Source organism: Gadus macrocephalus, chromosome 8 (assembly GCF_031168955.1).
Source record: "Gadus macrocephalus chromosome 8, ASM3116895v1".
Lineage (NCBI taxonomy): Eukaryota > Metazoa > Chordata > Actinopteri > Gadiformes > Gadidae > Gadus > Gadus macrocephalus.
Window position 1 is genome coordinate 23047762 of NC_082389.1, and position 11622 is coordinate 23059383.

Here is an 11622-nt window from a genome sequence, read left to right on the forward strand (position 1 = left end):
ATTACCTCTCCGTCTCATTTTATCTGGTCCAGTAGCTAGACAGACCGTTTTTCCCAACAATTTGGTGACCCACGACGTGATTTTTTCTGAATTGAACACGCAACTGGGAAACGAGAGACGGAGAGCGGCACGACCTCGGGACCCCGGAGCACCGGACCGATTCCTGCAGTCTCACCTCGTGCACGCCCAACAAAAGGTAGGCAGAACCTGTTGATAAAATCCAAACTCTGCATAGTTATATAGGAATCATTAGGAGGTGAGACTGTGAGAGCGGTTCTCTACGGGATATCTCGTGGGGACGAATAGGACTGCATCCCAGTATTTCCCCCTAAATCCGATTGACCCTGAACGCGTGACACATCGAATATCGGCTCGTTGCATGGTGAAAGAATACCCTCGAGACCATAGGGCCTATAAGAATCGGGCATAGTGATACAAGACTACCGATGGCCACGTAATGGATGTGTAATGGAGACACCTATGTCTTAAAGGGGGGTTAGAGTCCTCTTCTTTGTTTAGGTATTAAATAATTTCGGTGGTAAGGGGGTTAGAGTCCCCAACTATGTCTTAAAGGGGGGTTAGAGTCCCCTTCTTTGTTTAGGTATTAAATAATTTCGGTGGTAAGGGGGTTAGAGTCCCCAACTATGTTTTAAGGGGGTTAGGGTCCCTCGGGTGGGATTAGAGTCCCCACCTATGTCTTAAAGGGGGGTTAGAGTCCCCTTCTTTGTTTAGGTATTAAATAATTTCGGTGGTAAGGGGGTTAGAGTCCCCAACTATGTCTTAAGGGGGTTAGGGTCCCTCGGGTGGGATTAGAGTCCCCACCCATGTCTCAAGGGGGGTTAGAGTCCCCTTCTTTGTATGTGTATTAAATAATTCTATGTGGTAAGAAGGTTAGAGTCCTTTATCAGGGTTAGAGTCCCTTTGCAGAGGAAACGGTGCCTAGGGCATGAGTGACACACAGAGAGAATAAGATAAAACTAGGCTCGTTGCGTGGTGAAAGAACACCCTCGAGGCCTAAGGCTCGCCGCCCTTGATAAAGTGAATCTGAGGCGCCCGAGGAAGCACAACGATTTCTTGGCCATATATTCATTGCATATGCGGGGACTGACGGACAGACACCTGAACTGACGCAGACTAGGGATAGCAGAGACCTCTCACCCCCACCTTCACGACCAGAGAGCAAGTGCGTGTGTACGGAGTCGAGAACGAGAGTCGGCGTGGGTGGAAGAATAGGAGAGCATGGGTGAAAGAGAGAGACAGAGAGACAGTGTGTATGCGCGTGAGAGTGAGAGAAAGGCTGTGTGCGTCTCTGTGCGCGTGTACGCAAGAGGTGATGTTTCTGTGTGTGTAAGAGGCTGTGAGAGACAGAATGAAAAGTCTGTTGATATGTTTCTGGGTGCATCTGCGAGAGACAGAACGAGAAGTCTGTTGATATGTTTCTGTGTGTGCGTTTAGAGGAGACAGAGTGAGAGAGGCTGTGTGCGTCTCTGTGCGCGTGTACGCAAGAGGTGATGTTTCTGTGTGTGTAAGAGGCTGTGAGAGACAGAATGAAAAGTCTGTTGATATGTTTCTGGGTGCATCTGCGAGAGACAGAACGAGAAGTCTGTTGATATGTTTCTGTGTGTGCGTTTAGAGGAGACAGAGTGAGAGAGGCTGTGTGCGTCTCTGTGCGCGTGTACGCAAGAGGTGATGTTTCTGCGTGTGCGTTTGGAGGAGACAGAATGAGAAAGGTCTGTTTAGGTGTGTGTGTGTGTGTGTGTGTTTGTGTGAGAGGGAGCAAGAGAGATAGCGAGAGAGATAGACTAGGAGAGCTAAAGTCGGAGGACGATCGAGAGGGACCATTTTCCCTCTAGACAGTTGGAGGTAGCGATAGAGTGCGTGTTTTTCTAACAATGAACGGTGGTTTCAGGACCACGAGAAGGGACTCTGTATGGTTTTCAGGCCCAGAGTGTAATCCCCTTTTCCATATGTGTAGTCCTCCCATTTGAGGTCCCCGTCCACCATATTTGAAGTCCTCTACTCCACATCATGTTGTAGTTCCCCTCCCTAGAATTGTATGGAAGTTAGAACCTGTGAGAGTGTTTTTGGTTCGGCCTGACGAGGCCTGTACCAATTTCGGTGGTCAGCCTCGTAGTTTTGTGTATATAGAAATTTGGAAAGGGGGAGCAGTATTAAGTTATATATCCGGGAATTAATCCGGATATATAGTGCTTATATCTAAGCACTTTGAGATTCTTGAATACGAAGTGCATTATAAATAAAATGTATTATTATTATTATTATATATATAATAAAGTGAAAAGTTATTTATGAATGAAGGGACAGAAGGATCTTTTTGTGTGTGAGAGATAGTTATTAGGCCTTGTTCCATGATGGATAGTTCAGGATGTTGCATTCCAGGTTTATCTGTTAACGGTCCTAAGTGCAGCCTGACCCCAAGAGGGGGAGGAAAGAATGAAAGAGAGAGAACACATTTCACCCCCATTTGTTGACCCACACCATTAAGGCAGCACAGAGAGACACACTAACACACAGTACAGAGAAAGTGAGTGAGACCGTATACGTGCATGTGTGTGTACGTCAGTGTGTACGTGCGTGCCAGCGAGTATGCGTCAACATGCGTTTGGGTGTGTACGTTTGCGTGAGAGAAAGCTGGATAGAGGGAAAGAGAGAATCTGTGAGTGAATCAGTGGTCCGCTATATCTTTACCCGTTAAAACGGGTAAAGGAAAGAATAGATAGATTGATAATGATGAATAATGTCTCTCTGACGTATTGTTTTGGTCTATGGCTTAACCTGCGGAAATAAATAAATTGACAATGATGGATAACGACTTAAGGCTATGAGGAATTTCTGGATGTATTGAATAACGTCTCTAGGCCCTGTTGTTGTTTTTTGCCCCCCCCCCCCCCCCCCCCTCCTTCTTTCTCGTTCTCCTCCTCCAAGAGTGACAAGAGTTACCCCCTAGTCTCTCATCCGCTCTCGTGTGGTAGACAGGCCCCACAGAGTTATAGCATCACGGCCGCCATTTTTTGAGTTCTCTCACTCAGTCCCAAGTCACCCCGCCCCCTGCTGGACCACTCCAACCCTACCCTTCCCCAACTACACCGCCCCCTGCTGGACCACTCCAACCCTACCCTTCCCCAACTACACCGCCCCCTGCTGGACCACTCCAACCTTACCCTTCCCCAACTACACCGCCCCCTGCTGGACCACTCCAACCTTACCCTTCCCCAACTACACCGCCCCCTGCTGGACCACTCCAACCTTACCCTTCCCCAACTACACCGCCCCCTGCTGGACCACTCCAACCTTACCCTTCCCCAACTACACCGCCCCCTGCTGGACCACTCCAACCCTACCCTTCCCCAACTACACCGCCCCCTGCTGGACCACTCCAACCCTACCCTTCCCCACACCGCCCCCTGCTGGACCACTCCAACCCTACCCTTCCCCAACTACACCGCCCCCTGCTGGACCACTCCAACCCTACCCTTCCCCAACTACACCGCCCCCTGCTGGACCACTCCAACACTGCCCTTCCCCAACTACACCGCCCCCTACTGAACAGCGTCAATACCAACCCAACCCCGACTCTCGATCACCCCCTGCTAGAAGAATTATCCCAGTTACTAATAAAGCTAAAAAGACAAACCTCCCCGCACCCTGCCTTCAGTGCAAGGGCGTCCACAACCCCGACCACCCCCATACCAGGCTGCTGTAAGAAGAAGCGAAAAAAAAACACGCCCACCATGTCGGACGAGCAACGAACCAGAGCGCTGGGCTGGCTGTGCCTCAACGCTGAACCGGGGAAATATTGAAAGGCCAAGACCGGAAGAAATGGGAGGACCGATGTGATGTCTACATTAAAACCTGGCAGAGAGAGGGCGTGATCCGAATGGGACCCCTCGACCAGACCGGCCGGACCGCCATACACGCGCACATTGGCAGCCAGTATGAGCAGGCGAAGGTCCGCCGCGACAACGCTGGAACCAAGGCGGGACGAGCGGATGCACTCGAAGCCCAAGACCGGATAAAACAAAAGAGAATCTTAGTATTAAATGCATTGGCCTCTTGCCTCCCGCCCCACACCCTAAAAATAGCCCCCTCCACCAGGAATCCCTTCCTAGCGGACCTTACAACCCCTGCCCAACCGAACCTGATCGCCCCAGTCTATCCGGCACCTACCCAATCGAGCCCGACAGCCCCGCTCTATCCCTCCCTACCGAGGGCCGACGTACAGGCCCGCCCACCTCCGTACACCCACTCCCTCCCCTATGCCCCGACCAACTTCCCGCCCCTGCCCACCCAGGTACCCGCAGATGGAGTGAGTGGCACCGAGATGGGTCCTCCCCAGGTCCCTGCGCCCCCCCATCTCATGTACCCAGTTATCGAAATAACCCACGCCACACCTCAGTCCCCGGTCACGGTGACCTGGCAAAACCCCGCCCCCCTGGAACCGGAACGAGCCAAAAAAGGGGTCCACTTCACAAAGAGAAACCATCCACAAAGCAAGGATAGCCTGAAGCCGACGACGGCTTCCTCCCCATGGCCGATGATACCAGGAAGAGCCGGGCCATTGGGGCAAGAACCACCCAGCGCTGAGAACTCGACACCCCCCTCCTCAAACTACAGCCAAGCCCAGGCCCCCGAAACCAGGTTACCACCACCAGAGCGAGCCCAGCCGAAAGCAGAAAGGATACGGACGCGGATCGGCGCCCCTGGCGCCAGCGCATTGGACCTGGCCTCCTTCCTGATCAACCTATCGTCTAAAGAAGAAGAAGCAGAAGTAGCAGGAGCAACAGAAGAAATGAGAAGACACTCCGGAATTCCCCAAGGGAGACACGCAAGACACGAGGAAACAGATGATGATGATGCAGACACCTTGGAATGGGACCCACTGGGAGCAAAATGGAAAGAAGAAGCGCTGGAAAGAATGACCCACAGCATCGAGTCAGAAGTCCATCTCCTGTCTCGACAGCTGCGGGAAAGGAACGAAGGCAGAGACCAGAGGTGGGGAAGAGGCGCAATCCGCGGGACAATTGGCCCGGGCAGATCACAAGCCCGAAGTATCGAAACCCCGATCACGACCACGGCCACCACTAGCACTCCACAAGAGTCCGGGTCCCAAAGGAACCAAGCCCCCAGCCACCGGATGGACCGCGACCAGAATGAAGGCCCAGAATCAATGTACCCACTAATGGACACCCCTGCAGGACAAGCAATGTACGTTCCCTGGACCCACCGCGACCTCAAGGGACTACTGGAAGACCTTCCCTCGATCAAACTGGGGGCGGGCAAGTGGATCAGAAACCTTGAGCGACTGACCACAGCTGACCGGCTCACCATGGGGGACATCCGAGCGGTCCTCATGAGAGGAGAAGGACCCCGAGCAGTCAACGACGTGGAAAACGTGGCCAGAACCACCAGAGAGCCGGACAACGCCCCCTTCGACCCCTACCGCCCCATATGGTGGGAGGCCCTGAGGGGCCTCTACCCCCCCCAGAATTCAGCAGCATGCATGACCGGCCTGAAAAGAAAACCCAGTGAATCAGCGGGCGAATTCCTTACAAGAGCCACTGAACGATGGAAAGACGGATTTGGAACCCTTCCAGGAGCCTCCGACGCCACCGAAGCCATGTTCCGGACCGCGGTTGAGACGGGTCTCTGCACCAAGATCCGCGAAGCCCTCAAGACGGTGATTGGACTCGGAAGAATGAACGCCATGGACTGGGAGGAGGCCATTACACACCACGTGAACCTGGAGCAAGACCGGGAAGACGAAGACGTCAAAGAAGACCGCGACCTGAAGAAACGACTCTTGCGCATGGACGTGAAGAAAGCAACCCAGGAACACAACCGGGACAAGAAGGAGCTCAACAAAGACCACGCCTCCGAGATCATGCCCCTCGAAGTGGCCCCGCCCCCGGCCCCGCCACCTACCCCCAACCCCTTGGTCCAGCCAGGCGGGCCTCCTCCGACCCAGGTGCAAGCCCCTCCCGCTCAAGTGTGGGGGCCCCAACCCCCGCCGTACCCGTACCCATACCCACCCTCGAACCCAGCAACACAGGTGGGACCCGGGATGTACCAGAACCATCAGTCCAGATATAGAGGCGGATCCAAATGGAGAGGGAGGGGCCGGACCCCAAACACAAACCCAACCCGGTCCTACCCCTGCTTCATTTGTGGGCTCGTGGGACACTGGTCGAGGGAATGCCCCCAGTCGGGACCGCCGGGGATGCAACACGACCAACATGATCGTCAACCGCGACCCGGTCCGCCCTACGGTAACCCTGGAAATGGATCGACGCAGGCCTCAAACCCCGGAACCCCGATGTACCCTCTCTGGAGGGACCCGGGATACGACAGCCAATACTGACGGGACCCGAGAGCCTCGAGAGGGACCCAGGTGGTGAACCTGGGAACGGGAACCCCAATGGTGGACGGACTCGTAAACCAGACCCCGATTCGGTTCATGGTTGACACCGGAGCCACAGTATCCACCATCGGGGACCTGAACCATGAAATCCCACCCCTCTCCACTCGAACCCTGACTACCATGGGGTTCTCGGGAATAGAAAAGACAAACCCCCTCACCACCCCCTTGCCGCTCACCATCCTGGGGCAAACCTTCTACCACTCCCTCCTATATGCCCCCGAGTGCCCCACCAACCTCATGGGTAGAGACATCCTGAGCAAGATCAACTGCCACATCAGCTGTTCCCCCGAAGGAACTTCAATGACGACAGAAGCCGACCAACCCCCCCAGATGATGCTGGTGCATGAACCCCCGCCCCTGAGCCCCCCGTCAGACGTATATTGGATTCGGAACATGACTACCACGGACGGACTCAAGCCCCTAGAAGAAACGTATCAAGAGTGGGCCCCCTGGATCCAGCAACAGGGGGACTTCTACCCACCGCACGACCCCCTCCACACGACCCTCAATGTCCTTCGTGACCCAGACGAAAGCTACGACGAACAATGGAGCCGCATCATGGAGGGAACCGGCCAGAAATGCCTCTACGAAGCAATGTACGTCGGACCTGAGGGGGTGGCGGCCCCCACCCTCCTCACCCCGGATCAAGAATACTGGTACCGTCTTAAACCCGAGTCCCGACCACACGTGACCCTGGCAGTAGCCAAGCACCACACGGCCATGAAGCTGGGGCCCATGATCTGCCGAGCGACTCAAGTACGAGAGTGGGCCCCCACCGACAACCCCCACATACACCTAGCCCCTGACAAAGGCTTGATCCGAGTCTCCTTCCCCCGGACGGCCTCCTGGGGGGTGGCAGAACGAGTGGAGCGCGAACGACCGCTCGCCCCCGAGGATGTCAACGCCCCCAGCCCCCTGGAAGCCGAAGATCCCGACGTAAAGATCATGCTAGACGACCTCCCTCCGGAGCTCTGGGCCACCGGCGCCTACGACATGGGGTTTACCCCCCAGCACAACATCCAAATACCTCTCAAACCCGACCAAACCCCGATTCACCAGCCCCAGTACAAGGTCAGACCCGAGGCAGAAGCAGGGATCACAGCCACCATACAGGGACTCAAAGAGGCAGGAGTCCTCCGACCCTCTCAGTCCCTTTGGAACACCCCGATTCTCCCAGTAAAAAAGGTGGACGGACTCACATGGAGGATGGCCCACGATCTCTGTCTAGTGAACGACGCCACAGAAGGACCCCCAGAGAGGGTGCCGAACCCGCAGGTGGCGCTCCACGTGGTTAACCCCGAACACCTCTGGTTCTCTGCAATAGACCTGGCCAACGCCTTCTTCTGCATCCCCCTGAACAAAGACTCACAAGACATCTTCTCTTTTACCTGGAAGGGAGAGAAACTCACCTACACCCGAATGCCGCAGGGGTACCGATAGACCCCCACCATATTCAACGACTGTGTGCGAAAGGACCTCAAGGACACTGTACTTCCCGACGGAGTGGTTATGGTCCAGTATGTAGACGACATCCTGCTCGCTGCGCCTACCAGACAAGCCTGTGTGGACGCTACCAAGACCCTGCTCGAGACCCTAGGGAAAGCAGGGTACAAGGTCAAGCGGCCCAAACTACAGGCTGTCCAGCCCATGGTGAGATTCCTGGGGAGGTTGGTCGGAGGAGATACCAGAGACATGACCCAGGACACCCGAGAAACCATCCTGAATTACCCAAAACCCGCCACGGTTCAGCAAATGTTGGCCTTCCTGGGCTTGTGCAATTACAGCCGCCAGTACCTCCCGGAATTCACAGAGCGGACGTCCGAACTCCGCCAGATGGTCACCACAGCCGGGGCCCGACACCTACGGGCCCCGCTGGAATGGGACCCAGGAAAAGACACCGCCTTCCATCAGCTGAAGCAGGCCCTCCACTCAGCCGCCGCCCTCCAAGCCCCCGACTATACGACCCCCTTCCATCTGGACGTCACACAGAGGAACGGAAATGTAGCGGCCACCCTCTGGCAGGCAAAGGCCGGCACCCGAAGGATCCTCCTCTACCACAGCTCGGCCCTACCCACTCCGGCCCTAGGACTCCCTCACTGCGCCAGACATCTCATGGCCATCGCCATCGCCCTACGAAAAACACAGTTCCTCACCATGAACAACCCCACGGTGGTGCACACCACCCACGGAGTTAAGGCTGCGGTGGAGAGCTCACTCTTCACCCTGTCGACCGCCATCACCCAGATCCGGTTGACCGAGGCCCTGACGGATCCCTCGGTGAGCTACTCGACGAAAGGAGTGAATATGACCGGAGAGTATCCCGCAGACACGGACGGCACCCCCCACAACTGCACGCCTCGCATCCTGTCGGAACTCCGAGCACGACCAGACCTCCAAGGGTCACCCCTAGAAACACCCAAAACAGTGTGGTACACCGACGGCTGCTGCTACAAGGATGCCCTGGGAACCAACATCGCCTCTTGGGCGGTGGTGGAACAGGGGACGACAGGGGTCTGCCACACCAGACACTCAGGGATACTCCCGGAGTATCCCTCGGCCCAAAGGGCTGAACTCACGGCCATGGTCGTAGCCCTCGAAGCCGCGAAGGGCCTACGCCTCGACCTTTACACCGACAGCAACTACGTGTATGAGCTCTGCCATCTGAACGCTACCCAAGCAGAAAGGCGGGGTATGTTGACCTCTACAGGGGCGCCCCTGAAGCACAGGGACCTCGTCGTCCGCCTGCTCCTCGCCATTCAGCTACCAGAGTCTGTGGCCATCATCAAGTGCCAGGGCCACACAAAAGGAGACTCCCTGGTCACCCGCGGTAACAACGCCGCCGATGCGGCCGCCAAGAAGGCGGGGGGCTACACACCGCCGCTAGTCCTGTCCCTGATGAACCCCCTAGGGGAGGGGCCACACCCGAGGAGCATGAGCGACTTCCTGATATGCCTTGGCGAGATGCAAGAACACGCCCACTCCCGTACCCACCAGTCCACCACCGCGACAATGGAGACAATCCGGCGAGACTGGTGGCACCCCGAAATGAGGGCCAGCATCCAGGAAGTGATCAGAGACTGTCACGCCTGCCAAATACACAACCCACGCCCAGCCCACAAACCCCCTAGAGGAGTTTTCCCTGTTCCCCAACTACCCTTCCAAGAACTCTACATAGACTATACCGACATGGGGCTGGACAACCGCACCCAGGGGAAACGCTACCTCCTGGTGATCGTCGATAGATTTACCAAATGGGTAGAGGCCTTCCCCACCAAACGTGAAGACAGCGCGTCCGTGGTCAAAATTTTGCTAAATGACATCATTCCCCGTTGGGGCTACCCCAAGCTACTCTGCTCAGACAACGGGTCCCATTTCTCTAACGCCAAATTGCAGGAGGTAGAGGCCGCGTTAGGAATAGCACACCGGTTTGGCTCCGTCTACCATCCCCAGAGCCAGGGACTGGTGGAAAGGGCGAACCGGACTCTCAAAAGCGTGATCGCGAAGGCAGTTCACCCTGGGGACACCGGTCCCCAGCAGCAACAATTGCTGCAGGAAGAGCTAGCGGGCTACGCCTCTAAGAAAAAGATGAGCTGGATATGGATAGAGGCTCTCCCATTGGCATTGTTCAGCGTGCGCTCCCATCCTAGCTCCCGGTGCGGGCTTAGCCCCTTCGAGTTAGTGACAGGTAGGCCCATGCCCGGGCCACATTCTCCCCCCAGGGGCCCGGTACTAGACCATTATGATGAAGCCCTCTTAGAATATGTACAGGCCCTGACTCTCGCCTCCCGAGCCTTGTACACACAGGTCACCTCCCTCCCGACCCCCGAAGATCCCAACCCCGTCCTCGTTAATCCCGGGGATTGGGTCTGGGTCAGGGTCCACAAGAGACAGTGCCTTCAGCCCCGATGGGAAGGCCCCTATAAGGTACTTCTGGCCACCCCCTTCTCTGTCTCCCTTTCAGGAAAGAGCGGCGCCCGCTGGCACCATCTGTCTACCACCCGCAAGGCCGACAACCCACATGACCGCACCCTGGCTACCGTTCAACGCGACCTCGCACGGCTGCATCATGAGGCCACCACTGACGCCACAGGAGGCCCGGACCAATAGACGTTGCATCATCGGCATGGTAGGAATAACCGGAGTCATGATGGGTTTCTTCATCCTGTGGGGAATGGACTTCCATACAGCCATCCCGGGGAAGTTCTCCACCATCGAGCCCCCGTCTACGACGATACAACCCTCATCGGGACCCCCAACCCAGGGTCCACACCGCCACAAGAGACAGACACCCCTGCAAGCCGTCAAGTCCCCCAGCGACCCCTGCCTCAGCCGATACGGTGGGCTATCCTTAACCTATACTTACGGTTCCAGCGCCGCCTATACCTTCCTCCTATGCGACGTCGTTTCGTGCGTAGGCGGACCCGCAGCCTGGGAAAAATACGATGCATACATCTGCGATAAACCCAAGGGTTCCTTAGCGGGAGTCCAGGGCAACGGGGTAATGATGTCCCCGGACAACAGCATAAGCCAGCGCTGGTGTAGTGGGTGGGGGAATGTACTATGGATGACAGGGAAGCACCAGGGGTACTATGTGACTAACCGCTCTCAGACTCTCCACAGGCCTGACGCGACGGCCGCACTACAGGCGAATGGCTTCCTCTCGGGAGGCAACGGCAGAATCACCCTTACCCTCAGGAACATTACCAGCAACCCGTACCAAGGATGGGGTAACCCCAAATTTGGGTCGATTCGGGTGTGCGGTGTGGACACTGACTCTGCCTATCTCGCGTTCGGGGTGTCCCATTCCGGCCCGGACACGCTGGCCTTGTTGAAAATAAATTTCAGAATGGCCCCCACCACACTCACCGCACCAGCCTCCAGGGCCAACACGACAACTCCTAAACCCCCCGTCCGACCCATAATGACTCGCGACGGCCCGGTCACGATTTTTGATTTAGATTCCGTGGGGCGGCTCCCCACCCACGATTCCATCGCGCTCGCAACCGGCTACGCAGACGATAACGCATGGCTCAGCTGGATTGCTGCTACGATCCGATTCCAGGGGCTGTCCGACTGCGTAGCCTGTGCGTCAGCTCGCCCCCATCTCATCTCGACCCCGGTACTGTTCGATTTTACCAGCGACCCCATCGGTTCTCATTGCATGTTAGCTCTGTTTGTTACCC